Source organism: Numida meleagris, chromosome 2 (genome assembly GCF_002078875.1).
Source record: "Numida meleagris isolate 19003 breed g44 Domestic line chromosome 2, NumMel1.0, whole genome shotgun sequence".
Classification (NCBI taxonomy): Eukaryota; Metazoa; Chordata; class Aves; order Galliformes; family Numididae; genus Numida; species Numida meleagris.
Genome location: NC_034410.1, coordinates 127,123,300 through 127,150,684, shown reverse-complemented (window position 1 = coordinate 127,150,684; position 27,385 = coordinate 127,123,300). Strand labels below are relative to the sequence as shown.

Here is a 27,385-nt window from a genome sequence, read left to right as displayed (position 1 = left end):
TCCCAGTTTAACAAAGAGATGGAGCCTTGCAAACTCTGTCTCCCTCCTCCTTTCAGGACTGTGGAGTTCATCTTTTCTACAGTACACATTCACACAATCCCCCCGGGGCAGCCACATTCATTCTTTCTGTGGAACACCGTTTTCCCTTGCTTTTATTAGAAGAGAGCAGCTGGAAAAGATGAGGAGCCAGCAACATGTGATCGGATGGGTCTGTGGGGACCACCAGGCAGCTCTCTGTAGGTTGCAGTTGGAAATACTGAAACAGCCTGAAAAGAGCTGGTTTTGCTCTCTGTACGCTGACACTGAGACACCACAATAGTTGTGCCAGGAAGGATATTAGTAGTGCATTATATGGGTTAAGACATGTTTTTTTGAATTGTTCAAGTAATGACCTAAAGGCAGGAGCAAACAACAGACAAATGCTGTACTGAAGTCTTGGCCTTTTGGCTAAGATGTTAGTAAGCAAGATTATTCATTTGAAAAACGAGAAGGGACAGGAAGAACCTGCAAAACACCAAGGGAAAATAATCTCATTAAATTTGTTGTCAGTCCCATCGAGACTGGAAGGGACAAAAGAGCTGAGGGAGTGACCAAGCTGCGGAGAACCAGGAGGCAAACTCTGCCAAGCCCTTGGGATAGCTCCACGTGGTTCCCGAAGGAAGGTAAATGCCGTCGACCAATGCTCTCCTCCATATTATTTTTGCATAGGAAAGAAAGGAAAGAGTCTTCTTCACATGTCTTTATTTTCAATCTGCCTTTCATTTACCTGGCTCTTAGACGACAGCATCAGGATTGGATATAGACTGAATGGTCAGTTTATTTACCAATCAGAAAATTGCTACTTGGTACATACTAATGTGAAAAGATCCTTGGGCAACCAGGATAGAGGAGCCTTGAAATGGAAATGCTCAGAATTACATTTATGTTCTTTTCTCTAGCAGCAGGTGCAGCAGACAGGATGCCCAAGGATTTAACTAACTCCTGATCAAAATGCCACCTGTGGCTTTTCTTGTTGAACTGCTACTGTGTTCAGTACGTGTGTGAACATTTCTTTGATAGTTGGTATAGAAGAGCCTTATCTTCAGTTAGTGTCCATTTCAGTTTCTAGAAACATAATATTAAATGTTATGGATTAATCCTCTTGCAATCACACTAGCTCAACAAGTTTAGTTGCTCCATTGGTTTGAGCTCAACTACATTTGTGGCTCAGAACTTCCAGTTTCTCCAAAACAGGGCATACATTAGTGAAGTTCCACTTGCAATCAATTTCCCCTTTTCTACAGATAAAAATCAGTTTTCCCCAAGCATTTTGCTTAAATTGATTTGTCAACTGAATGCAGCACTTTGTCATCTTGTTCAGAATTCTGCAGTACTTCAGGGACGGCCAGCATTGACAGCCCCATTGCTCCTGTTATATATGTCTGTGTGCACGTGTCAAACAGAACACCAGATCTTGCAACAAAAATATATATTCAAATTACAGGTTTTATTGGCATCATGTCTTCCTACTGTGCTAAAATAGCCTCCTACAGTCTATATTCAGTGCAGCTATTTCTGCATCCTGCATTTTGCTTAGCAGCAAGACAAAAAGAAAGCAGGCCACCGTGGGCCTAGTGTTGCAAGGGTGTTAACACTCTCCTCTCTGAGCACCTCCTAACCTATTAGTATAGAGGGTGAGTCTTTTAATCCCACTTAGGGTGTACTCAATGCCTTTTACTTGGCTGGTGTGTCCAGTACCATACCATATTTCTGGTACTGCACAAACACTAAAGCAAAGTTTCATGTGCAATAAAGGAGAATAACGCTAGCTTATATCTTTGCCCACCAAATAATCCTTGCAGAGACCCCACTGCATCCTTCCAGTTGCCTGCTGGGATCTGGCTGACAAAACCATCCAGCTGTGGAAAAATTGGCTTGAGAGTCTCAGAAATGGGCTAAGAGTTTATTTACAAATTAAACTGTGATGCAAGCTATCATCACTGACTAATGGTAGCACTTTGCTTTTAAGTATGAGCATTTATTATAACAAATAATTATGCAAGAATCACCATCTAGATTTTTAGTAATGCTGTGGAGGAAGAGAGAAACATTTGATACCTTTTCTGAGATTTGCCTAATCTGAGGGCACAATTCTTCTTTCCTAGCTGTTCAAAGGCTAAGTGTGAATCTAAGCCCATAATCTGTGTGTTCTGTACACTGAAAGACACAGACAGATAGGGACTCATACAGATTCTTTAATGATAATCAGTTGACATGGGGCTACGGCATACCATGGCAAAATTGCATGCATTGGATATATGATAAAATATTTACATTAACCTGTGACTTCAGTATCAGAATGTGGAGTGTTTCCAGTGTTTCCATTCTTCAGAACAGTATTGTATATCCTTCAGATTCTAATTCCAGGTGCTGAGGCATATAGAAAGGCAGGCAGTGGAAGGATTCAGCCCTGCAAACAAAAGAATATAGAAAGAAAATGACAGCTGAGAAAGAGTTCCAAAAATAATGAAAACAAGTTTACTGTCATTTTGGCTTTCTGTTAGGCAAGTGATGTTGTTTTGTTCATGTAACCAAGCAATAAAGTTGTCACAAGGCAGGTGGGAAATCAGAAGCAGGAGTGTGTCATGAGCTCTCTGCTGTGAACCTGTAATGGAGCACCATGAAGAGGATTTAAATTGATGCCGTTGAAGTATCTGTCGTTATGACTAATGTAATTACTCTACTGAGCCCTGTCTCTAGCGATGGACAATATCAGAGGCTGCAAAGGAACTGCTGTACTACAGAGCCTGAATGCACTTGTGGAAGTGTAAATTCTTCCCTTGCCTGTGGTTAGTAGATTGCATCATTTGCCTTTTCCCTCACCCCTGTAGTTATGTGAATTTCTTATCGATTGTAAACTCATTCAGCCTTTTGTAAATATCAGTTAAGTGTCTGGGTGTAATAATGAATTCAATTCACCAAGAACATCAGACCCCATATTTCAGGTCCCAGATCTGACAGCTAAATAGGTGGTGAACTGGGGAGATCTGGAGCTTACAGCTTACACCCCTGGCATTGCAGAAAGATGTCCACATGAGCAGAGACCTCTGTGGCCAGAAGCTGTTGCACAGAATAATGTTGTACCAAATCCCATAATCTTTGCTCTGTGCTAACTCAGCACTCCCTACTGAAATGAAGGACAGAACAATTATCAGCAATGGCCAGAGTAGGATCTCAACATCACAGCCATTCTGGTTACTATGCACATCAATGCTACAACAACACAGACCGTTTCCCAGCCTGGAAGGATGGTGAGCTGTTATTCTCTACCAGGTTCTGTGGCTGCACGGCCAGCTGAGCCTATTTAAAGCTAGCCCAGATACATCTACATACCCTGCATTACAGATAAACCCCACAGCAGTGTCACAGAACCTGCTTGCTGAGCAGTATGACTGCCCTTCCGTTGCCTCAAGTAGAAACCTGGATTATCTCAGGGGTTAAAATTTACTGAAACTTGAAAAAAAGAAAAAAAAAAGAACAAGTTTCAGCATCAATTATCAGTTCAAGCCCTTTAGAGAGAAATGTGGTGGAGAAACAGCTTCCAGAAAGCAGTGAGTAGCACTGCAATCTCCAGAGAGGACTCATTTCTCTGGGTCTTCTGGTAGGCTGCATCTGCAGTGAGAATAGAATTAGGAATGGTATCTGAGGGAGAAAATGATCTCCCAAAAAGGAGGTGCAACCCTAACCCTGCCTTCTAACCAACTAAACTTTGTGACTCATTACCCTTGGGTGAGAGGAAATCTCTGTCCGTGTGTCTTGACCAGAACTGAGTGCAGGGAGGGAGAGTGGGATAAAGGGCTGCAGGGTGAGTGAACTTGTAGGTGTCATGTACTTAGCTGATCTAATGCAAAAATAGAAAAGAATCAAGGGATAGAAACCCTGTGAAGACAGGCCAAGAAAAAATAAAGGAAGCAACGCCAACAACACACTGCACCTTCTGTGACCTGTAGGCACAGTCCTCAGAGGCCAAATCCACTAATTCCTGCCTTAATTACTTTGGGACAGTAGGCAAATTACAGCATGAAAGACGGTAAGAGGCTAACTCAAGACACCGGGTTGTAGAAATTAACAACTGTGGTCTAAAACAGATGTTACATATATTTCACATCAATTTATTTTTCTTTTGAGAAGGGCAGGCAAAGCGGGCATGCCACACAGAAGCTGTATTGCCCCATTTGTAGCACTGCAGAGGGGAGGCCAGGTCCTGGGGACTTTGTTGGACAACATGGGGAAGAAGGCACATAACAGCATTTTCCTCGCTTTGCCACCAGTACAAGTGCACATGAACTCCCCTATGCGCAGACTGCAAAACATGCTTTCTGCTCCTGCGGTTTTGCACAATAAAGAGACTGAACTGGACCAAGTCTCGACAAGATGTGGTCCAGGGAATTATCTCAGAACGGATCCTGTTCTGGAAGCCATTATGGGTAGACCCACTGCCTATGCTCAACCACACACAGCCGACCCTCTCCCAGATACCATGGTATGCAGCTAATCTGAGATATTCTCAGGAATGTTCTGCCAACTGTGTAGCTAAATGGCTAAAGGATATTAAAAAAACCAACAACAACAACAAAAAAAAAAAAAAACCACAAAGCTTTCCCAATGAACCTGGTGGGTTTCACGTTATGCCTTTCATAGGTCCAGAACCTAAGTAGTGTTCTTTCAGTGAGTAAAGGCAGACAGGACTGCTTGGCCCTAAGCAGGTGAGAAATTGTCAAAGGCTTCAAGAGTGCAGGGAAGAACTAGCAAGTAGACAGAAGTACTTCAAGTTCCCAAACAAATATTAATAGGTTGAAAAAGCTACTTTAAATACTCACCCATGAAGTTGCTCTTCAAGCGAAGTGAAAGAAAGGGCTCCTACACTGCTCCTGTGGTGTTCTCACCCCTCATGGCACTCTCAGTGTGCAAACTGAGTGCTGGGGACATAGAAGGATGAAGCTGGAGGGACAACCTCCTTTCATCTCTCCCCGGGCCTGGAGCTCACAGAGGCTACTCTTGAAGCTTCAGGCTAAACACTCCATGGACCATCTGCCCAGTTCAGGTTCATTTCTTGCACACATAGGAAAACAGATTCCCATCGGGGCTGGATCTACAGCTGATGGTAATACTGCTGGAGATAGCTCTGCTTCCACCCCTCTGCCGTGATGTCCTACTGGACCCTACTGGAGCATGGATCCTGAAGATACTGGTATCCTCAGCGCCAGCACTGCAACTCTGTGTACAAATGCAGGGGCTTGGCTCAACCCTTTAGGGATTGCATCCTGGGAGCATTGCTTGGAGCAGTTCTCCAAAGCAGGCAGTATATAGAGAGAGAGGCTCAGTGCCCTACACACTGCACATCTCTGTGAGCACCAGCTCAGCAGGAGGAAGAGAAGGTGGCGGGAAGAAGCTGACCTCTGCCAAAGGTTTGAGGCATTTCAGTAAGTAATGGTCTTTGTTGATATTTCTCCTTCTCTGTAGCCCAGTCTGAGTGATGACCAGACTGAAAATCTTGCACTGCTTCAGATACTTCCTTGCACATGGAAAGGACATTTGAGACCAGCAGTTATTTCCAGTCATGCTGGACGTAGCCAAACTAGGCACATCCTGGTATGCTGCCAATCAAAAATTAAAACTGTTTTGAGCTCTCTGTCAAAGATGTAGCAATGTACTGTTCCTGGGCGATCTCACAGCATTGCAGTTACTGCCATCTCTGCGTGTAATGACTGTCCAAAAAAGGGGACTTGATGTCTTGGGAGCTGCTGGAGAGACTGATGGAACTGGACCTTCTACTGCAAGATCTTGCTCTGCTAGTGACTTGCATGGAGCCAGCTTCACGTGAGGGAAGGAGAGGTTCATACCTCACTCTAGAAGTCCATATCTGGATAGGATGAGGAAAGAGAACAGAGATTTCTGGGCAAGAGGTGAAGTCTGCAATTGCTGCTTCATAGTGGTCATGCTGAGGGTAATAACAGTAAACAGCAAACTTGCCAGAGATGTTGGCAGGGAGATAGGCACAGCCACAAGTGCAATGCTTGCAGTGAAATTGCGAGGCTGGTGGTGGCCTGAGCATGCAGAGGACAGCAGCTGCACTCTGCAAGCAGAGTTCTCCCACTGGCACTGGAAAGGACTGGAGTCCCTCAGAGTGCTTCACTTGTGTCCCCTGCCCTTGGGCAGCAGCCCGGTGGGCAGGATGTTTTATTGCAAGTGGGAATCACAAGTCTGTTTGCGAGGGAACCTATATATAACATTGCAGATGAGCCATACCATCAAGGACTATGCAGTAACTAGGACTTTGGGGTGTAGTTAATGTGCAACCACAAAAATATGGATGCACAGTGTTTGTGAATCTAAGTACGGATAAATCAGAGCAGATAGTAACTCCTGGAGGAAGGACAAATATAAATGTTGTCTGGCTCTGCTTAAGATGGACAGTACGTGCTGCTTGAAGGACACTCCAGCCCATTTGAGACCAGCCTTAGAAAAAGAACAGGCCTCTCCTAAGCAGGGTTATTTCTACCATGACTTCTTTCACATCTAGCAATGGTGATGAAGAAGGTATTTAAAACAACCTCTAGCACTTTTGCTTTTATACAATTCTTTCCCCCTATCCCACTGTCCTCGTGCTTAATACAGCAAAAACATTCTTGCTCAAGCTTTCCAGAAACAATTTCACCTTTGGGCAGAGACTAAGCACAGCACTTCTCAAGCCCAAAAAACAGAAGTTTCAGTCTGTTCCGAGTAAAAGAGGAGGAAAGCTCAGGGGACTGGAATGGAAACATTGTTGTGCAATAGAAAGGACATTCTGCTGCTTTTCACAATGTAAACTCCTGCTGGATTTTCATTTCTCCTAACAAGTTGAAGCTACCCAAGGATATGGGGAGTGACGGTCCTTTAAAGGGGGCTAGCCCCAAGAAGGCACATAGGTATCACCCGAGCACCTTGCACCTCCTCTCCCATGGGTCCCTGACTTCCACAAGTTTCCAGAGCTTGAACATTTCACCCAGAACTGGCGTTTTAGGTGTTCACAAAATTTTAAGCTCACAAATGAGTCTTCTGCAGGCTTCTGGAACCTTGAAAGTAGAGTGACAGCTGGTATGTGTTTAAGAGCAACTTTTTAGAATGTGGCATACAGATTTATCTCAGTCATTCTATTCCCTCTCTTTCTAGGGACAGGCACACCTCTAAAGAACCAGGAGAGTCAGTGCTTTATCAACAGACATCTTGAGAACAATAAAAGGTCCAAACAGAAAAAAAAAGAACAAAGAAAATGCAACTACGTTATTGATGGCCTTTTTCTGCTGTAGCAAATATGCTTGTCTACAAATGTCTACCAGATTGTGGAGAAACTGGGAAGATATAGGGATTTCTGAGATTTTAGAATTGGAAAATAAGATTTATTATTATTATTATTATTATTATTTGTGCAAGGTAACAAAATAGCATTTCCCACTTTCCACCCATATCCTGCTTATGGTCATAATTTAACAACTGGGACTTACAGTCTGGAGAGTGTGGCTCCTCACTATGATGGCACACCTTACATAACACTGTTTATGTCCAGCACTTCATGTCAAGCAAACACTGTACATTTCCTATATCATGGGACTTCAGTGCTGGAGAAAAACAAACAAACAAATTAACAAAACACCAAAATAACGAATGGGTCCTTTTAAATCACAGAAAGTAACATGTAGAGGCTATCTAGTATTTGCAGAGAGATGGACTGGATGGTTTGTCTCTTTTTCCCCATGTACATTGTAAGACTAATGTTCTCCAGGAGTTGGCACAAAGCACAGCCCGCCATCTGAATTCAGATGCCACATGGCCAGCACAACTATCTGCTGGTTAACTGGTTGTCTAGGCTCTTCTGTTTCAATTAAATCAAATCTGCTAAGCAGTGCAAAAAATGTATGTATGGCCAGTTGTCACTGTTACTATATTAGATAAGCATAAAGTGCCAAAAAATGGCAATAATTAAATTTACTGATATAAAACTTTGAAAATCAAGGTCTCTCAGCAATGGAGTTCTCCACTTACCAGGCTCCAGCTTGTGCTCATTACTCAGAGCTCACTGAAGTCAGTAGAACTAACCATAGCAGACAATGCAGTATCAAGCCCGAGGACAATAAAGTCTCTCTTTTTTTCTTCTACAATTGCTTTAAGCAGATTTTCTTTATTGGGGCAGGAATGTTCTGGGGCCTGTAGTTTTAGGTATCTTAAATCTTCTACCCTTGTTTTTTCTTTATTGACTACTAGCAGAACTGATTCAATCAGATGATGAAACTGTGAGATAGCTGAGATGTCTGAAGTGGCTATGGAAGCCTTACACTCATAGAATCACAGAATCGTTAAGGGTGGAAAAGACCACCAGGATCACCAAGTCCAACCCCAACCCATCCCCACCATGCCCACTGCCCATGTCGCTCAGTGCCGCATCTCCACATCTCTCAAACACCTCCAGGGACAGTGACTCCCCCACCTCCCTGGGCAGCCTGTCCCAGTGCCTCACCACTCTTTCTGAGAAGAAATTGTTCCCAATATCCAACCTGAACCTCCCCTGGCACAACTTAAGGCCAGAAGAAAGACCAGATGGAAAAAAAAGCCCCTGTCCTGGCAGCATAATTCATCTTTAATGTTTTATGACATGCTGAGAATTTGGAAATTCTCAGCCTGCACATTATTTACTGGTACTTAGCCATTCTGTAGCTTGGATCAATGAGAGCATCTACTTCATCTTGCTCTATTTGATGCTAATCCTAAGCATTTATAATGTGTTTCTTATCATAGTAATCCTGTGTTTAAATATCCTTTCATGTTATCTTCAGATTAATTACACTTCCTGAGAAAATCCTAACAGGGATTTCTCCCATGGTATGTATTTTTTAACCTACTCCACTCAATACAATTGATGATAATCAGTGTGCAGTAAATGATTCTTCACAGAGTAAACAAAAATCTGACAAAGTTCAACACCTATTCCCATCCTTGTGCAATTTGTATCTTGGTTATAATGATATATAAGAATATATTTATGGGTTATGTATTGATATTCATTGTCGCATATTTTTTCATGCCTGGTCTAAAGACATATTTTCCTCTCAGTGGATAACGCAGGCGTTTTTGTTGGTCAAGGGATTTTGTCCTTTCTTCTTCAGGTGCAACTCATGGTCCGTTTTTACACTAGATTTTCTCCAATGGCAAAATTGATCCAATCAGTTCTCTGCCTGCCCCATGCCACTTGCTCCTGCTGCCACATCAATTTTCTGCCACACTTTTTGTACAAATGCGGCCATTTGTGGGGCAATACTGCAAGACGGATTTGTGGCATAAGGAATGCTAAACTCTCCTGAAAAATACATTTTTGGCAAGAGACTTGAGCTGGTAAATGTAGGAAAGCAGTGAATTCCTAAACAAAGTGTGTTCTTCAGAACAAGATGAGAGAAAATTCAGAGACACAAATGTGTGTCACTTGTGTGCCACAAGTGTGGCAGAAGAGGAAAGGCTGAGGATATCTTTTTTCCCTAGAAATGATGGACTGGAGACCAGATGATGGCAGAGGCTGCAAGAAATACAAAATTATCTACAGAAAAAAAAAGGAGTTTGGCTTTGGAGATTTTCTGTTTAAGAAGGCTGTGCATTCACAAAAAGATTTCTGACTGAGACACGGGTGTGGGATCAGAGGTACGGAAACATGTACCCACCATGTTTGATGCTCTTCCAAATGAGTTAAAAGACTTGAACATAAATATTTGACATTCCAGCCCAAGGCACAGTACCCTTTCCTATGAGATACCACTGCTGCATGTGTAAATACTGACACTACGCTGAGACTGGTGGTCCACACTAGCACAGACAATGAGAATATACCAACTTAGGAGAAGGTTATCCGTGTCATATCCATTCTCCATTCCTCAGCACTAAGGGGAAAAGCGCTTTTCTTTCTCAGCCCTGTCCGCTCGCCTCTGTTCGCGCTGCTATGATTTTTGCCATTCCACATTTGACAGTGTGCTGTGTGTGCTTACATCTCTTCAGGACATACCGGACACTCTGTTTGGATTTTTGTATTCTGGTACAGCACTTTGTACGTTCCTGCCAGCAGCGGAATTAAGTACCCCACTATCTAGACAGAATGTTTCAATCGTAGATGTTCTCCAGAAAGCAATTTGGAAAGACAGGCTTGTTTGTTTTCATAAACCTTGCATACTTGACAAAACGCACTGCGCATGAGGTATTTCCTCTTTGTTAAAGGGCCTGGGCAGTCCCTGCTTTTCCTCAGTATTTCTTTGTCATCCTGCTCTATGAAAATAAAAGGAAAGCAAACAAGCAAATAAATATATCCTCCTCACAAATCAAAACAAACTTTTTTTTTTTTTTCAGTGCACTGCTTGTGCAGAAATGGCTCTCTTTCCTCTCTGTGCTTTCTGCATTTTGCTAATTGACTGTTTTGAATGCTTCTGTCAAAAGGCACCTACGTAGCTGCAGGCTCTCTGCTGCGTGGCTCTTAGGAGGCAGCTGGATAGAGCTTTCTCTTTTGTCCCTCATCAGCTTAAAGGGGAAACCATCAGACTGCTGCAGCAACCATTCTGACTCTCAGTGCAGAATTTAAAAACCTGGCCTCCATTGCCCTCCTGTTCTCCAATATGATCGAGGAGACCTCAGAATATCATTACCGATTTGCTGAATTCCTCTAGACATTTAGATACCAATACATACTGCATGACGTTGCTTTTCTTCTTGCTGCTTTTTTTTTTTATTGCAACCGACAGCTGCACATTTGAGTTGGTAAAACGGTTTGCTGTTCCGGTTCCACTCAAAATGTGTTCACTTATCAGACTGTTCTGTGTGCTGTCTGTTCCCCTCTTCATCCTCTGCCACTCACACATCCTCACTCACCTTTCCTTTTTCTCCCCTCATACCAACCTCACTTCTCTACTTTATTTCTGTGCATCACATTTGATACATAAAAAAGTGTCCGAGACTTTCCCCTGCAAAGTTATATATAATAATTTTCTGCATATGTTGTCCAGCCATATGCAGCGGCACTACCAATGAGCCTGAAGTGATGCGTGCATGTCTGCACTGCAGGATCCTCAGATACTCACCTAGTTAGCTAGGAATCAAAGAAGGAACTGCATGGTTTGCACACAAAATACCAAAATTCCAGTGTAATTTTATTGCTGTTACCCTTGTTTTCCACTTCCCCTCACTGCCTGCTGCAGTGGCCTATGCTGTCATATGGATTACGCATCTCACCATGGAAAGACCTGTATCCACGCTTAGTTTTATGCACTGGGAGCAGTCCTGCTGGCTTAGAGCTGTGCACAGGAGTGGGGCTATGTATACGTGCAAGACTTTAACAGACTGTACACTGCATGCAACTCCACGGGAAAAGCAGGGTACATGTCATTATGCAACATGTGCACGTTAAATGCAGGCTGGGACCTATCGCCACTTCATGGGAGCACTGCTGTGCGTGTGTGAGCATGGGACAAAGCCCATTTCTGGGGAATGCACTCACTCTGAAATATGAATGATTAACCGGAGAAGGAAAAAGGCACAAGGTTTAAGACCACTGCAGAAGCGATGTACGCGTGTAACTCTTCCAGTGTGGCAGAAGGCGGAGAGATGGGTGTGGGGCTGGCCCAGAAGCGGAGCTCAGCTAAAGCGAGCAGGGAGATGGCAGGCAGCCGCGGCGTTCCTGCCGAGATGGGGAGTGCTGTGGAGAAGTGGTGAAGGTCACAGCAGAAGGAGACAGAAATCTAGCCAAGCGGCCGGGCTGCGGCTCTCCTGATAGCGAGAAGAGGCTGGCAGGGTGTGCTAGGGCACGAAATCAGGGCCGCGTCCTTCCTGCAGGTCAAGCGGCGCCCGGCCAGCTGACCCAACCAATCGCCTCAGCACTCAACTCCTCTCCCCGCACTTTTCCCCGTGCGGAGCCCACCGCACAGCTGCCCACCGCGCCGCGCCGTGCCCCGCCCCGCCCGGGCAGGGCACCCCGGGGGGCACACAGCGACTCCAGCCGCCGTCCCTCCCTCGGCTCAGCGCCCCTCAGCCCGGGCCCTGCCGGGCCGCCCCGCTGCGTGCCTGGCCCGCCTCAGCGGCGGCCGGGGGAGGGCGGGGGCGGCGCCGTGCGGCTGAGCTCAGCGCGTCGGGAAAACCGCCGGGCCCGGGGCCGCCTCCTCCGCCGGCAGCGCCGCCCCTCCCCGCCGCACACACACTCACACTCACACACACGGCCGCTTCCTGCGTGGGGCCGGACCCGGCGGGCGGAGCGGTGCCGCTTCCTCCCTCCCTCTCTCCCGCCCGCCCGCCGCTGCCGCCGCCTCGCAGGTACCGGGGGTGGGGGCGAGGGGAGCGGGGAGCCCTGCGGCGGGAGGCGGCCTCCCCCTCGGGCCTCCTGCTGGGGCCGGCAGCCGCCGCCCCGAGCGCGGCGGAGGGGAAGGTGGAGCGGAGCTTCCGAGCCGGGGCCGCCCGTGGGCGGGGGCCCGAGCTCGGCGGGGCGAGTGCCGGGCGGGGAGCGGCCGGGGAGCGGCGGTCGAGGGGCGTCTCGGGGCGGTGGGCGGCGGCGGCTCCTCGCATTGCTGCCGGGTGAAGTCATCGCGCCCATTGTCTCCCCTCGGCTCCCCCCGGGCGGGGCGAGGGGCCCGGCCCGCCCCGAGGAGGAGGAAGGAGAAGAGGAGGGGGTCCGGCCCGCGCTCCCCGTCGTTGGGTTGAGGCGTGCGGCCGCCCGGGACGCCGCGCCTCCGCTCGCGGGGTACGGGGGAGGCCCCGCCCGGCGCTGCCTCGGCTGCGCGTCCCGGGCCGGCGCGGCGGCTCCGGGTGCCCGGGGCTTCCCTCCGCGGAGGCGGAGTGGTGTCGGTGGGCGGTGTCGGGCCGGGTGTTCCCGTGCGCTTGTCCCCCAGCGGGGCCGGCGCGGGGAAAGGAAGAGCTGCGGCTGGGCGGGGGGCAGCCCTCGCAGCCTTCGTGCCCTCGTGGTCGCTCGCTGGGAGCGTGCCCGCGAGCAGCGCTACCAACGCCGTTGCTGTTCGCGCTGGGAGCGATGGTCGGATGCCTTATCGCCGCTGTCATCGAGGACGGCGTTATTTGTGCAAGGCAAAGGGCAGGTTGGGAAATGGGTCTCGCGGGGTGGAAAAGCCCCCTCGCAAACTCGTTGTGCAAAGTATCTGTTAATTTTTCCTTAAAAGTCAAGAAAAAAAGTTTTTAGGAAAAAAAAATATTTTTCTTTTTTCTCCTGTATTTCATTATCGTATGAGATTTGTTGTTGTTGAGCTTGGTAGAAAGAGTTTTCAGATTGACATTCCAACCCATGTGAAGCGTGCGCTCTGGGATTGCCGGCTGCACGGCACTCAGCTGCGTGCGTGGGGCGCCGGCGCTGCTGCAGGGCTGCCCAAGCTCTGCCATTATTTAGCTGTAAACATCTAAATGTTTGTACTCAAAGCTTTCGGAAATATGCAAAAACGTTTCATTTTAATGGCATGCGAACCAGGCCTGCTTGGAGCAGAAAGTGAAAATGAAAGCTTTTAGCGTGTTGGCAGCAATGCTGCTCTTAAAATCACTGCACTAAAGGGTTTACAGGAAACGTCTCCTCTGTATGCCTATTTCCTGCACCGTGCCAGAGTTCCAACTCTGCTTTATAAAGTTCAGCATGTATACAATGCAGAGTTGTAGCTGTTGTGTTTATGTCGTCAGCTGTTTTGGAGTCAGAGGACAGCATAATTTCTGAGAGGGGGAATCAAAATGTGTATTTGTGGTTTTCCCATCTCTGCTACCTCTTACATCCACCAGGCAAGCGTAACGCTTTTCTTATGTAAAGCGATCATCAGATTGTACTTAATTGTGCTTCCTGGGGCTCAGGAGGAAGGAAGGCACTCGGTAGGTGCACTTGTTTACCTCCATGGTGTGTGCCAACCCTGGGCTTTGCAGTAGTAAATGAATCACTGAAACTCCCGTAGCTATGGCATTCCCAGTGAGCATCAGTATACGTGTTAGGTAAGCTTGTGTTGTGTGAATATGTTCAAGTCCTTGAATTCTGTTGTCAGTTTGGTAGAGCCTTCAAGTAGTGCAAACATTTTTGTAGTGCAAACATTTTTTTATTATTCATTAACAATGTTTAACTATTAGTCCACGTGACAAACCTTTAGACTTTGAATTTGTCCAGTGAGTAGTTGGTTCTTCACAGCCATTCTGGTTTATTCAGTGAAGCTGATGTTCATTTAGGCTTATCAAAAGGATTCTTTGCAAAGGTACCTTTCTTCCTTTCCACACAAACAAACAAGGGTGCCAAAATCTTTTCAGAGGACTTCTGGTTTGGAAGTACTAAGAAAGGTCTTTGAACTCCGAAGTACAACTCAGCTGCACCACTGATGGCTTTTCGCCAAGTTTGTGGTCTCTATTATGGGGTCAGTTTACTCTGGCCCGTGGTCAGACACCCATAATTAGCTTTGTGATTTGTTTTCGGAGTTGGACCTAGGCACCGCGTACCAGCCTAGTAGAATAAATTTTAATACCTGACTGGAACAAATGGATCAATGCATGTTTCAGGCTCTCCTTTTCTCAGCGTGGTTCCTGGCACACAGCTGAGTTGAGCTGGTCTGATTCCTAGGGTCAGTGAACGCTCTGTGAAGGAGCAGTAAAGATGCTCATTTTAACTTTGGCTTATCCGTGAGGAAGTTAATGTCATTTTTTTCTCTTTTTGCATTTGTCTTAGAGCGGAGTTTCTGTTGTCCATTCTGTATTAACTGGTGGAAGATGTGTAGCTGAATGAACTGGAGCGCATAGCACAGCGTCTAGATGCTGAGAATGCTGTTGGACCTCAACTTGTTAAATGCGTCTGAATCACCTGAAGGTAGGCTGCTACTAGGAAGGTAAAATGTTACATCGGGCCCTGCAGAAGTGTTTGTTCTGGGCTTTGATTTCAGTAGTGTCTTGGTGGTTTTGCTTTCTTTTTCCCCGTAGGAAGAATATGAAGGAAGCTTCATCAGTTCCTAGAAAATACGATTTCTTAATATTACTGATATTTCACAAGAGTGGACTTCCTTTTATTTTTGATTACTTGAAGTGGAAGCTTTAACCATGGTCTGATCTAACATCACTTGCTGTTTGTTTTTTATGGTGAAGTAATCTTTAAGGAAAACTGAATTTTGGTGTTGCACATAGGTTACATTTCAGCTATTGTCTTTACTTCAACTCATAAAGAAATAAAACTCCAAATATGCAGCTGTGAGTTTGAACTAAAGGATCTGTGCTCCACGAGACTCCCATGTGTTTTCTTTCAAAATGTTCAAATTAGAGTTTGTCCTTCCCTCTTCTAAGTGTTCATGTAAAAATTGTTCTTCAGGTGCTGTTATTTATTTTTAGTGCTCTGTGATAAATTATATAAGTAGGTCTTTTGTTTATTGCTGATATTTATAGGTAGACTGATTTGTTCCAAGCTTCTGTAAAGTGACAATCGCCTCACTGTCAGACTTCCTTGTAAGGATATTATTTTGGCTGATGAGATCAGTGGAAGAGACTTTCTTATCTGAGTTGTAGGAAGGCTCAGGCGTCTTTCTTCAGTGATCTCTGGTTGTTTCACATACGTTTCTGGCAGTTCTCAGGCACTGCAGGACTGTTTCACCTTTGTTTAGGTTGCTGGTCCTTCCCTGGGGCTTGTGGCTCTTTCTTTTTTTTCCTCTTAGAACAGCCTGCTCAATGTCGTGACTCGAGAATCCGAAACATGGCAGTGATTCCCAAAGAGAACTGTGGATGTTATGTGGGACTAGAACATTACAGGCCTCAGTTACAGGTTGGTTGTTGCGTGAATGGCTCATGCTAGCTTGAGTTGTTGAAAGAGTTTGGAGAAGAAAGAAAAGCCCCACAGCTGAATTGTAAGATAGCATTTGTGGTATCACTCCAAGGTCTTTCCTCATAAAGAAAGGCCCTCCCTGCATCTCTTAGCCCTCTTTGCTGGGCTTTCGTGAAAGTTCTTTGAATATTTACCCTGTGTTGAGATACATCCATAGAATAAGAAACGGTAGGAGAAATCATGGAAACATTATGGTAGGCTTTTCTGCTCTTAAACTGTGGCTTAACTGGGCATCTGCTGAGTGCCTGTTGACACCTTGTTGAACAGACAATCAAAACACTGCACCTGTAATTGCCTTTTGCAGGATGACATAGCTATAGAGGGGGAAGTTTTCTGAAAGATGAGTTTTCATCAGGTTCCCTTCGCATCTAAGTATATTACACTGGACTGGAAAGCTGATACAAGAGCTGCTTTAACTTAAAGCAACCTAGAAGAGGGACCTAATGAAAGGAGCTTAGATGAAAGTCACTCATACACCAGTGTTTCCTCAGCCATTAAAACTTCCTTTCTTTAGAGGCCACCGTATCCTCTAATGATGCCTTCAGCAAGGCATTTGAAGGGCATCTTACAAGGGTAAATGTTTGTTATGCTTCAGTTTGCTATGGTCACTTGTTTTTGATTTTTTTTTTCTTTCTTCTTTTTGCTTCCTAAGTAGAGCACCACTCCATTAATGCAAGTATCCTGTTATTGTCCAGGACAAGCTGTTGCTGTGGGACTCTGTCAGTTCTGTTTCCATTTATAGTCGAGATAAATTACTGTTAAACAAACACTTTTCCATAGGTCCTTTAGTTGCTCCTATAAGGCAGATTAGAGCTCCTACTCTAAATTGGAGCCCCTGGCTGTTGCCTTCACTTGTTCCATTTATTTGAATGAGCAGCTGCTTCAGCAAGAGGAGTAGGTCTGGAGGATCTGTGTGCTGTAAGAGTCACGTTACTTTGTTCTCATTGTGATTCATTAGTGCTGCATATTCTCCATAAACAGAAGTACCGGTTTTTAAGTTTCTTGGTTAATAGTCAGATTTTTACATAAAATACCACTGTGCAACCTTCATCAAATTAATCATGTTATATTACTATCTGAAAATGCTTAATCTATCAGAGTTTATTGCACCCAGGGAGGCTTCTGGTGAGACGGATTCACCTGTTACGTTTCCAAGGAGGGGTGGGTAGGGTGTGCGGCCTGGTCCTGTGCCTTGGGGTCTGCTGAGCTCTGCAGGCTGTGGTTGCACTGAAGATTTTAGTTGAACTGTGGGGAATTCACAGTGCTACCTGGCCGATACCTCTGATACGATGACATTGCAGCATTAGTGCTGCTGCGCTTAATTTATATACGTATATTGATATATGCATATGGCATATCTAATGGTTTCATTCCAGTGGAAAAGACTTGGTGGTGCCATGCCTAAATGTGTTGTCTATTTCCTTCGCTGAAAATACATAGTGCACAGAACTTACTGTATTTTTCAGTGAGACTGGTCCAGGGAAGGAATATTTGAGCAGGTTAGAACTCAGGAACCAAAAAAAAAAAACCTTTTGTAGGAAGTAGAAGACTTTTACTCTGTCTAAACTAGATAGCTGATGACTGCTTTTCTCCCAGTGCTTTGGGCTTCTTATGACCTAAAAATTGATGCCATATGCTCATATTCAGCTCTGCAGCTTTTCCCTGTCTTGAGATCTAATTGTGCCTAGACAGTGAATGTTTCATTCAAGTATTAACTGAACATCTGTAAGGACTGTGTATTCAGTGGAGATGCTGACAAAGAGTGGTTGATGAAACAAACTATGTTCTCTCCTTCATGCGAAAATTCTTTATGTAGGGAGCATCCAGCCGTCCCTCAAACATGTAATAGTGGAAGAACATTTGGACAGGAGTAAGCAATAGCTGCAGTGAGACCACCCAGCTAGCAAGGGAGCTGGAGTGAAGCCTGCTGAGGAACTTTTCCTTCTGGTCAGCTGTTGGGAAGTGTTGTAACTTGGGCCTACCTTTCATGTTTCCACAGTGAGCTAATATGGTGATTAATTCAAAGAAACATCTGTAAGATTAAGTGTATCTGTGGTTAGCATCTTCATTTTTAGAGTGTGTGTTATAAAAACAATTTTTATCACAAAGGTTTCTTTGTTGTGCATCCTGTTGGAGGTGTTCTGACTTTATTTTTTGACTTAAAAGTAGAATATAAACAGAACAAAGCCTTAGAACTTACTGTTTTTTGCTGAGTTGAAGACCTTGCTTCAGTTTCCTGAGAAGAGCAGTTTCCTTCTCAGTTTTACCTGTAAAGCTATAGCTGGTACTTAGCTTTTGTTTGACTGTGCCTCTTCAAAAAAAGGCGTCAAGCTTTCCTTTTATGTGACGCTGCTAAAAATACATCTTGAGAGACCAGGAGCTCTTTTACTCAGGGTCAGAGATGGAGGTATCAAACTTCTGCGTCCTTTTTAAGCAACGGGAGCCTCGGTGCTTGGTGCCTGTGAAGCCAGACTGCTGCTTTCCTTCAGTCATAAACCTGCAGTGCAGGTTTATCTGTGGGACAGCATAGAGAAGAAACCTGCAAAGCTATTGTGCTTCTGTATTCTCTTAATTTCACAACGCTGTGGTCTGAAACCATCTCCATTTGGACTGAGGGGTTTTCTGTATCTAGTAACCAAAAGCATTTTCCTCCTGAAGTTCTTACCTGGGTAATTACTTTTTCCCCCCCCCCTTCTTTCTTCCCCTTCCTGTTCCTGTTTGCTGTGGGCTTTTTTCCCCCTCATGTGGTAGTATGTTTTTGTTCAGGCTTTGTGGTGGATAGTTGCAGAAAAATGGACTTTGCCTTCTGTGAGCTGACAGCAGGCAGAAATTCAGCTAGGGCAAGGATGGGAGAGAGCCGTGTAAGCTCAGCTGTGGAGTCCTGAGTCTTTCCATTATTAACAATTAAAGATGATTCCACGATAAATTAGGTAATGGATTAACTCACTAAAGAAAAGAGAACAAGGGGAAACAAAGAGAAGGATCCTGCCTTGCAAGAATTCAGATTATTGGGATTACATGCTGCCTGTGTGTCTGGAAGAAGAACAAGCTCCCCTGCTTTTAGTGTTAATTTAGTTAGTAGAGATAAGGTATGCTATGTGCCAGATAACTTTATCTTTTGTCATTGAATTGAATCTTTGCAAGGAGGTGTTGTTTACTGGGAGGGTGGATTAAGAAATAAAAGCATTTTGTTTAGTCCTGCCCAGCAATGTTCTAGAGCTTTTCCTCTAAAACAGAGTAAGCAGTGAGAATGGCTTTTTCCCACCTCCTGCACCCTGCCCTGATCAATTACCATCTCATGGCTACAAGTGTTGGAGTAAAGAATGAACAGGGACATGGTTTTCTTTTCATTATAGCTTTTTCCCCCCTGGTTTTGTCCCTAAGGTGTGATTTTTTTTTTAAATGTAATTAATCCATATCATTATCTGTTGTTTTGAAACTCATACAATATTACCTTTCAGTTTTAAGTGTAATTTAGGGTGAACTACAGAATAATTCAGGTTGAACTGTGGCTTAGAGTGCAAATGTCCCCATTTCTATGCCTTCTGAAGCCATTACACAAAAAATGGCATATGCACAGGGAATGGGAAGCTGCAGTACGCTCCATTTGTGGGACAGCTCCTGTCTTTTACGTAAATATGTTGTTTTTCACCTCTGTGGTTAAAAGTAAAGAATGTGTATTTTAATATGCTTGGTGTTCCTCCTGCAATCTGGGAAAACGCACCTCGGTAAGGTTGCATTGTGCTAAAAATCGTTTGCAGGAGAAACGAATCAGAACTCCAGAAGGAATGAGCTTCCTGCTGGCAATACAGTGAACAAAAATGCAACAATTTGTGGAAAGCAGATCGATGCTTTTATCTTGGTGCTTGTTCTCTTGGTTTGTTTTCTTTTGAAACTGGAGTAAGTTCCAAAGCACTCTGTGAAAGCAATCCTCGTGAAGTCAGAACGAGTAATCTTGAGTGTTGAACTCCCAGGAACGTGCACCCTGGTTCTGTGGTGTGAAACTGCAGGTGGGGAGGTAACCTGCACCTGAGTGACTTTGCAGCATTTGGTGATGAAGATTAAACCTTGTTTTAGAGATTGAGTTTTTTCCAGAAGGGGAGAAACAACCAGATTTACATTGACCTGTAACTGTGAAGTTCTGAAACTCTTTAACTGAAGTGTGACTTCTGGTATTGTCTACATGTGTGTATTTCTTGAATGGGCATTGTGCAAAAGGGTGTATTTTGTAGGTGGAGAATGGCATGGCTTTTAATAGTGTGTAGAATTTAAAAACTCAGCTCCCCTTTATGTGATGATGGTGAGGAGGATGCCTCCAGGATGCTGGTAGTTTAGCTTCCTTGCTTGGAAACCATGATTGAGTGCACTAGAAATACCTGAAACAGGTGGGTATGGCTTCTGCAGCAATTAGGTGGCTTCTTTGCCACCTTCTATTAATGATAAAGGATTGCATATGTCAACAAGGTGAAATTTATTCCACTGTTGCCTGCAGCGTGTCATTTTAAGATTTCAGGTCAGTTGAGAAATACCAGAATTCAGGTTGAAGAAGCAAGCATAGCCTGATCACCTTTTGTTTCTATCCTTATTAAGCTGCTTAATTATATGGCTCTGTTTTTTTTGGTTTGTTGCTTCTTCCCCCAGAGAAATAAGTGTTCCTCAGAATGCTTTTTGCCCTGTATGTGGGTAGTCAGTCTGGGTTGGGCAGTGCTGAACTTTGTCTCTAGGGCATTTGTTTCCTTTCAGTAAGTTTGTAGAGGTACTGCAAATAAACCAGAAGACTGAAATAATTTTCTTCTTCCCTGATTAAGGCATCTGAATAATGGCTGCATATAGTTATCTCATCCTTCTTCTGCTTTGTGGTTGATATGATCTTTGTTGGAAGCCAAGGAAAACTTCTCATAGGTCAACACTAGTGGTATTTCTTGGGCTTCGTGTTGGCTTTTTTTTGTGTGTGTACTTGTACCTACTTGATAGTGCAGCCATCTTTGGACACACAACTTGCTGCATAACACAGAAAGAAATGAAGCTCTTGGGCATCTCAGATCCAGCACTGGAGGCTGGTAAATGGTTCCATCCTTAACCACGTGCTTTGGTATCTTATCTATTAATAGGAATATTAACCATTCTACTTCAGTGGGATGTATGTAGTATTTTACTGTTTCAGCAATATTAATCTGACATATGTGTTCTGCAGTGGCCTGTTAGGAAATCAGTTTCTTCTTGCATGGTATTCAATATTGTTCTTTTCTTTCTTTAGTATAAGGGGAATGATCAGTAAAGACAAACAAATGGAATACTGAGTAGTGACCTGGTAACCTGGCAGAGATTCTACAGGGGAGAAAGAAGTAAAAGTAATGCAATTAAACCATCATAATGTACTTCAGCACTCGCTTCTAAACTGCGTCAAGTAAACAGAATTAATCCCTAAGGTTATTTCTAATAGAGTTTGTGTGTGGTTTCCTAGTTTGTTTAAAAATAATAATTGCAGTAGTACTGGAACCTACTTGCTAGGCGGGCCACTGCTATTTGAGCTTGTCGTATCTAATAATACTCTGTCATGCTTTACAGGATTGGCTCTAGACAGTATGATCCGTGTGTGTGCAGAGGGTTTTGTGAGTATCTTCAGGCTGTGGCAGACCAAGCTGTAGAGGAAGGCGTGCTTTGACAGTGCAAGCTTCTTCTGCTGTTTTTTCTTGGTACAAGCAGCGTACCTTTTACTTTCTGCCTGCTCAAGTGTTTCATCCAAATCCTATTCTAATTTAATCGGTTCTGATGTTCGCTGAGAAGTTTCCGAGTCAATCTGAATTTATACCCTTTCAGTACCTAATCTGATGCCTTTCTCTTCTGCCATTTGGCAGCACTCCCTCTGTCAGCTTTCCCGGTTCTGCTGCTCTTTGTGTGGTCTCCTTGTTATCCACGCTCTATGCTTCTTAACTCATTTTCCTCTAGTGTTTGCAGTCTCTATTTTGGGGTACTTTGGCCCTAGTGTATTGTGCACCTGGAAATGAAGGGTAGATCCTGTTCAGTTCCAGGCTGGTTCCAGTGCAGGAGATTCCTAGCACCTAAAATGTGTGCTGTTTGCTAGAAATAATGTATTCCTCAGCTGTTCCCAAAAGCACGAGAATGAATATTGACAAGGCTGATACGATGTACATCCTAAATACACAGGTCAGAATTCAAATCCCAGTCTCAAAGCAACACTAGTGCTTAGCCTTTCTGGGGGAAATATTTCAAGTTCTGGATTTATTTTATTTTCTGTGATAACTTTCAAAAAAATTCAGAACCTTGAAGAATTTGCTTAAGCAGCTTGTTTGAAATAACTACGCTGAAGATCTTCACATATAACTTTTCAGCCCGGTTTGCTTGAGAAGCAGCAACTAAGCAGATTTGGAAATAAGATGCTATAATGGGAAGTGACAGATGGTTGTAATAACAGAGTACTGGCTTTTCTTTTAACAAGAGATCGTTGTCTTTTGGGATAAATGACATACTAAATTGTAAAAATGAGGTGAGTCACAGTGCCTCTAACTTCTTATTACTTTGGTTTCTGTTTTCAATAGCACGGTTTTATTTTTCCAATTTGACTTAATCTGGCTGTCTGCTTACATACTCCTCCCCCGTACCATCTGCTGTTTAACCGTGAGGTGCTATACCCATCCTTACGTTAAGCCTGTGGTAGGACTGCTGTACTCTGTGTTGCTCATGTCTGCCTTGTCAAGTAAGGTCTGACAAATTGTTGATTTTTTGGGAGTTACTCCCACAAAGTAGTGTAGCATACTAATTTGGAAGCTTAGCTGCTACCCTCAGGACATCATTAATGCAGCAAATAGCCTCAGTAGTGTAAGATATTAAGACTGTGGCCACCTCCTGTTTATTGCTGTCTCCCTCTTGGAATCAACTAACCTACAGCCATCAATGTAATACGCATTTGCCCTTGCTTCAACTGAGATCTGAAAACTTTTGCTTAAAGGTGTCTTATAGTTTAAACAGAACACCTAATTTTGCTCTGACATGAATAAGGTGTTCCTGTTCAGGATGTCTGCTGTAGAGAATGAAGAGGGACAGAGAGAGAGACAGAGTGGACAACTGCCTGTGCTAGTTTAAAGCTTTTAGTCTAGTTCAGCAGGGGCTTCCTTTGTAGGACACAAATTGCGCAGCGAAGCTTACTGAGGGTACGGCTCCCTATAGCAGAGTCTCTTGGTGTGGACCTTGGAAGAGATGGATTCCCTTTAGTATGCAACGTATTAAAATTATGGGAGAAGACTTCCTGTGTATTTGCCTGTAGAACATACCTGCCATGTGTCTGCATATGTGGAGTTGCTCAGTGTGTTACTGGGGGAAATACTATTAAAGTACCAGGAATCTGCAAACTGCCTAGTTCGGCAGATTAGTAGCATTTTGAGATGTGTTTTTTCCTGCAGAAATACCTTTTTAAAAGCTGCATATGGCTTAATTTATCTTAAATAACTCCTGATATTACTGTAACTGAAATAATAACTGACTTATAGGACAACAAGTAACTCTGAAGCCAAACTGAGAGAACAGTGAAAACAAATGGTGTACTGTTGTGGAACTCTGTTGCATTACTCCAGTCTTACATGGTTTGGCTTTTTTTATTGTCATGTCCCTAAGTGTTTTACTGTTTGATTGTGGTGATAGAGATGTATGAAAAAAATTCTGAACAACTTCAGGTGACATTGGTGTTTTCCTGGCACTGTGGCCATTTTGCTCTCTACTTTGGGTCACAGAGCAGCAGTTGCTAGTTCTCTGGAAAACTCTAAGGTTATTTTCCTTTTGTGATGTAGAAAGACAAGTATTAAAGGGTATGTTCTCCTGTACTGACACAAGATTTATTTTTAACAAACTTAAATAGCTTTTAAATGAAATTATACACCTGCTTCCTCTAACGTATTTGTGTAGTGATTTTCTTTGGAACTGTAGGAGGAAATAAATGGTTGCAGATAAACAGCGGAGCTCCTGACTTCAAAGAGCTTCCTTCAGAAGCAGAATAACTTCACTTTCCTTTCTCAAATAAGTAAAACCGAAATGTAACTTACCTTGTTAACTTCTGTCCCTACCCATGTGTATAAATCTGTGGGAATGTTCATCTTAGGTCTTTTATAGGAAAAGTATTATTAGTACCAGGTCATCATAGAATGGCTTGGGTTGGAAGGGACCTCAAGGATCATCAAGTTCCGACCCCCCTGCCACAGGGAGAGTTGCCAGGTGCTAAGTCAAGGATGTCCTCCTGTATGAATGCTGGAAGAGGTTTATTGGATTTATTCTCCTCTGTTGCATATCCTTATTATGTTTTTTTTTTTTAAACCCTCTGAAGATGAGCTAGATGAGCTCCCTTGCTGAGAAGAGACTATAGAGCTGAAGTGTAGTGTGCTAACGCTGTAGGACAGCATATCTTTTTCAATGAGTCCTTACCTGGAGTATCCCCAAAATAGACTAGACAGCATCTGTTCTCATATTTTTCTTAACCAGGATGCTACTTAAGGAATATAATTAAAACATTATATTTTTTACTGACAGAGGCTGCTAAATCAGTATGCATGTGGATATCTGATCTTCAAATAAGCTTATGCATACACATAGATGAAATGGTTGAAAGTTTGGGACGCTCATTTGTTTTCATTATCCTTCTTCACTGAAATACTCAGTGCTCCTGAACCTCTGTTTTCAGATTTCTGTAGCAGTCAATTTCTTTTGCAGATCTGACTTGTAAGGACCCCTTTCTGCCTACCCGTTCACTTTCTTGGGGTGCTGTGTGTGTGTGTGTACTTCTGCGGTCTTCATAAGTATATGTTTAGGGTTTTCAAAAACTATATTTGTTTTCCTTTGGTCTGTTATCAGAACTTTTTATTAAAGTGTGCTATTGTAATGTTATACTCTGTAATATAATGCATACACCAATCTCCTGGGAAGAACACAATTTCTAAGATGTCTACCAGTTCAGCTCTACTTCACAGAAGTTTTTGTTGAGAGAAGCGTTTTTCCAAGTTCATGATAAGCAAATTATTTTATTGTTCTTGGCAAGCCAGACCTGGTATGAATTAAATATGACTACAAAGTCTGTGTTTTATATACAAAATGCTCTCTCTAGCTCAGGATGCGATCTGATTTCCTCTTGCCTTAATCAGGACATATTATAAAATGTTTAATCTTCAGAAAGAGTTTGTTAGAAAAGGGAAATACAAACGTTATCTTCATGAGGCATAAAATTCTAACTGCAAGGCTACATACTTGGCTTAACTCTTAACAATATTGTTCTAGACTTGAGGGAGCTCGTGTTCCTCACAGAAAATTGTGTATGAATGCTCATGTTTTAAAAAGGCGGAGCTTTACATTTCTGGAGCATCTGACATAGAGTGTCAAGTTAAAAAACTCTTCTCCTAGCCAGTTATAGAATCATACAATAACCAAGGTTGGAAAAGACCTCTAAGATCATCCAGTCCAACTGTCCACCTACCACCAATATTTCCCACCAAACCATGTCCCTCAGTATCACATCTAAATGTTTCTTGAACACCTCCAGGGACGGTGACTCAACCACCTCCCTGGGCAAACAGTTCCAGTGCCTGACCATTCTTTCAGAGAAGAAATTTTTCCTGACGTCCAACCTGAATCTCTCCTGGTGCAACTTGAGGCCATTCCCTCTAGTCTTATCGCTAGTTAAATGGGAGAAGAGGCCAACCCGCACTTTGTCACAGCCTCCTTTCAGGCAGGTATAGGGAACCATAAGGTCTCCCCTGAGCCTCTTCTTCTACAGACTGAACAATCCCAGTTCCCTCAGCTGCTCCCATAAGACTTGTGCTCCAGACCCCTCACAGCTTTACTGCCCTTCCTGGGACACACTCATGGGCCTCAATGTCTTTCTTGTAGTGAGGGGCCCAAAACTGAACACAGTACTCGAGGTGCAGCCTCAGCAGTGCTGAGTACAGAGGGCTGATCACCTCCCTTGTCCTGCTGGCCACACTGTTCCTGATACAAGCCAGGATGCCATTGGCCTTCTTGGCCACCTGGGCACACTGCTGGCTCATGTTCAGCCAGTCATCAACCAACGCCCCCAGGTCTGTTTCTTCTATGCAGTCTTCCAGCCACTCTGCCCCAAGCATATAGTGTTGCCTGGGGTTGTTGTGGCCAAAGTGCAGGACCCGGCACTTGGTCTTGTTGAACTTCATCCCACTGGCCTCAGCCCAGCTATCCAGCCCATCCAGATTCCTCTGTAGAGCCTTCCTACCCTGATATGATAGCAAACTGCAGTTTTGTAGTTAGTTAATATATTTCTGAGGCATGTAAAATAATGAGGAAACAGAATATTTAGAGCAAAATTAATTATTTTGAGTAATTGGGCTGTTATTACAATATTAGATATTTTCCTTTAATTCAGTGACTTTGGTTTAAAAAAACAAACAAAAAAAACAGTCCATGCTTTGCGCTACTTCACGCAAAGATGTTCACGTATCCAGAGGATGATATGGGAACAGCGGAGAGTTATTTCACCCCGTGCTATAAAGGAGCATGAAGGGAATTTGCTTGTGTGCTGAAGCGTGGTCACTGGTGTGCCTGTGCTTACCTGGGTAATACTTGCTGGTCATAACGATCTTAATAATGTAAAGAGTGCCAGAATACTCCTAGTGTATCCTAATTTTTTTGTGTGTAGCCAATCTATTGTGTGCTTGATGAGAAGGCCAATTTCCCCACCACCTTTCAAAACAAGGAAGGAGGAATGCTCTAGCTGAACAGGCTCTTTCCCTTCTGACCCCTGCAGGTGGCTCTGAAAGCTGGGCAGCCTGGGATGGAATTGCTCTAACAAGTGTCAGCTTCAGCTGAAGCCATCCAGCCTGCTCTGAGGGGATTTCACCACCAGTCTAGTAATGCTTGACAAAAGCAGAAAATACTATGTCAGCATGCTGTAAGACTTGTTAGTAGCACAAAAGCCATACCTGGGCAGGACACAATTGTGTTCATTTTTTCCTTGTGGGATACTTCTGGTTATTGGGAGGAAAAGTACTTCAGAGTTGAAATTCAAGTGATTACACTGCGATCTAGTTCGGGTTGTTCTTGGCTCTTTTCTTCCTCTGTACGTGCAATTAGCTGGCAATGTCCTATGACATCCTGTGTTGAAATAGCCTGGCTTCTGACTGGCGTTATCATTTTTTTTCCTTTTTGTGGAAAGACATTTTTTTTCCTATATTTGATGTCTTGTTTTTTGCCTTTCCTCCTCCTCTTATTTAAGAGATGGAAGGTCAGAAGAAATGGTCCTCCAGAAGAGAGGATTTTGCACTTGCACTGGGAGGTGATTTCAGAACTTGAAGTTAATGCTCATTGCTGTTGTTGTCATTCATTCCTGAATCTTCTGGTTAGTCATTAGGAAACAGAAATTAGTAGAAGAATAAAGAATTGAGATGAAGATACTGGGGGACAGTCATCACAGTGTGAGGGGCAAAAAAAAAAGCAAGCAGAGGAATGGAGCCTTGTATGTGTGAGAGGACCCACGAGATGATTGGGAAC

The 27,385-nt window shown here is 43.9% G+C and overlaps 1 protein-coding gene across 7 annotated transcripts in view; it reads left to right on the top strand.

Annotated features, from left to right (window-relative positions):
- The window catches only part of RNF19A (ring finger protein 19A, RBR E3 ubiquitin protein ligase), a 59,431-nt gene continuing 44,237 nt past the window's right edge, over nt 12,192–27,385 (top strand). For 2 of the 7 annotated variants that reach the window (XM_021387232.1, XM_021387239.1), the window contains exons 1-2: nt 12,192–12,351; nt 14,729–14,866. The gene's annotated coding sequence lies outside the window, so the exon portion shown is untranslated. Of the gene's footprint in view, nt 12,352–12,535; nt 12,776–12,826; nt 13,125–13,146; nt 14,867–15,698; nt 15,806–27,385 lie in introns of those variants that run through there. The other 5 variants (XM_021387238.1, XM_021387234.1, XM_021387235.1 and 2 more) reach the window with 5 other exon arrangements.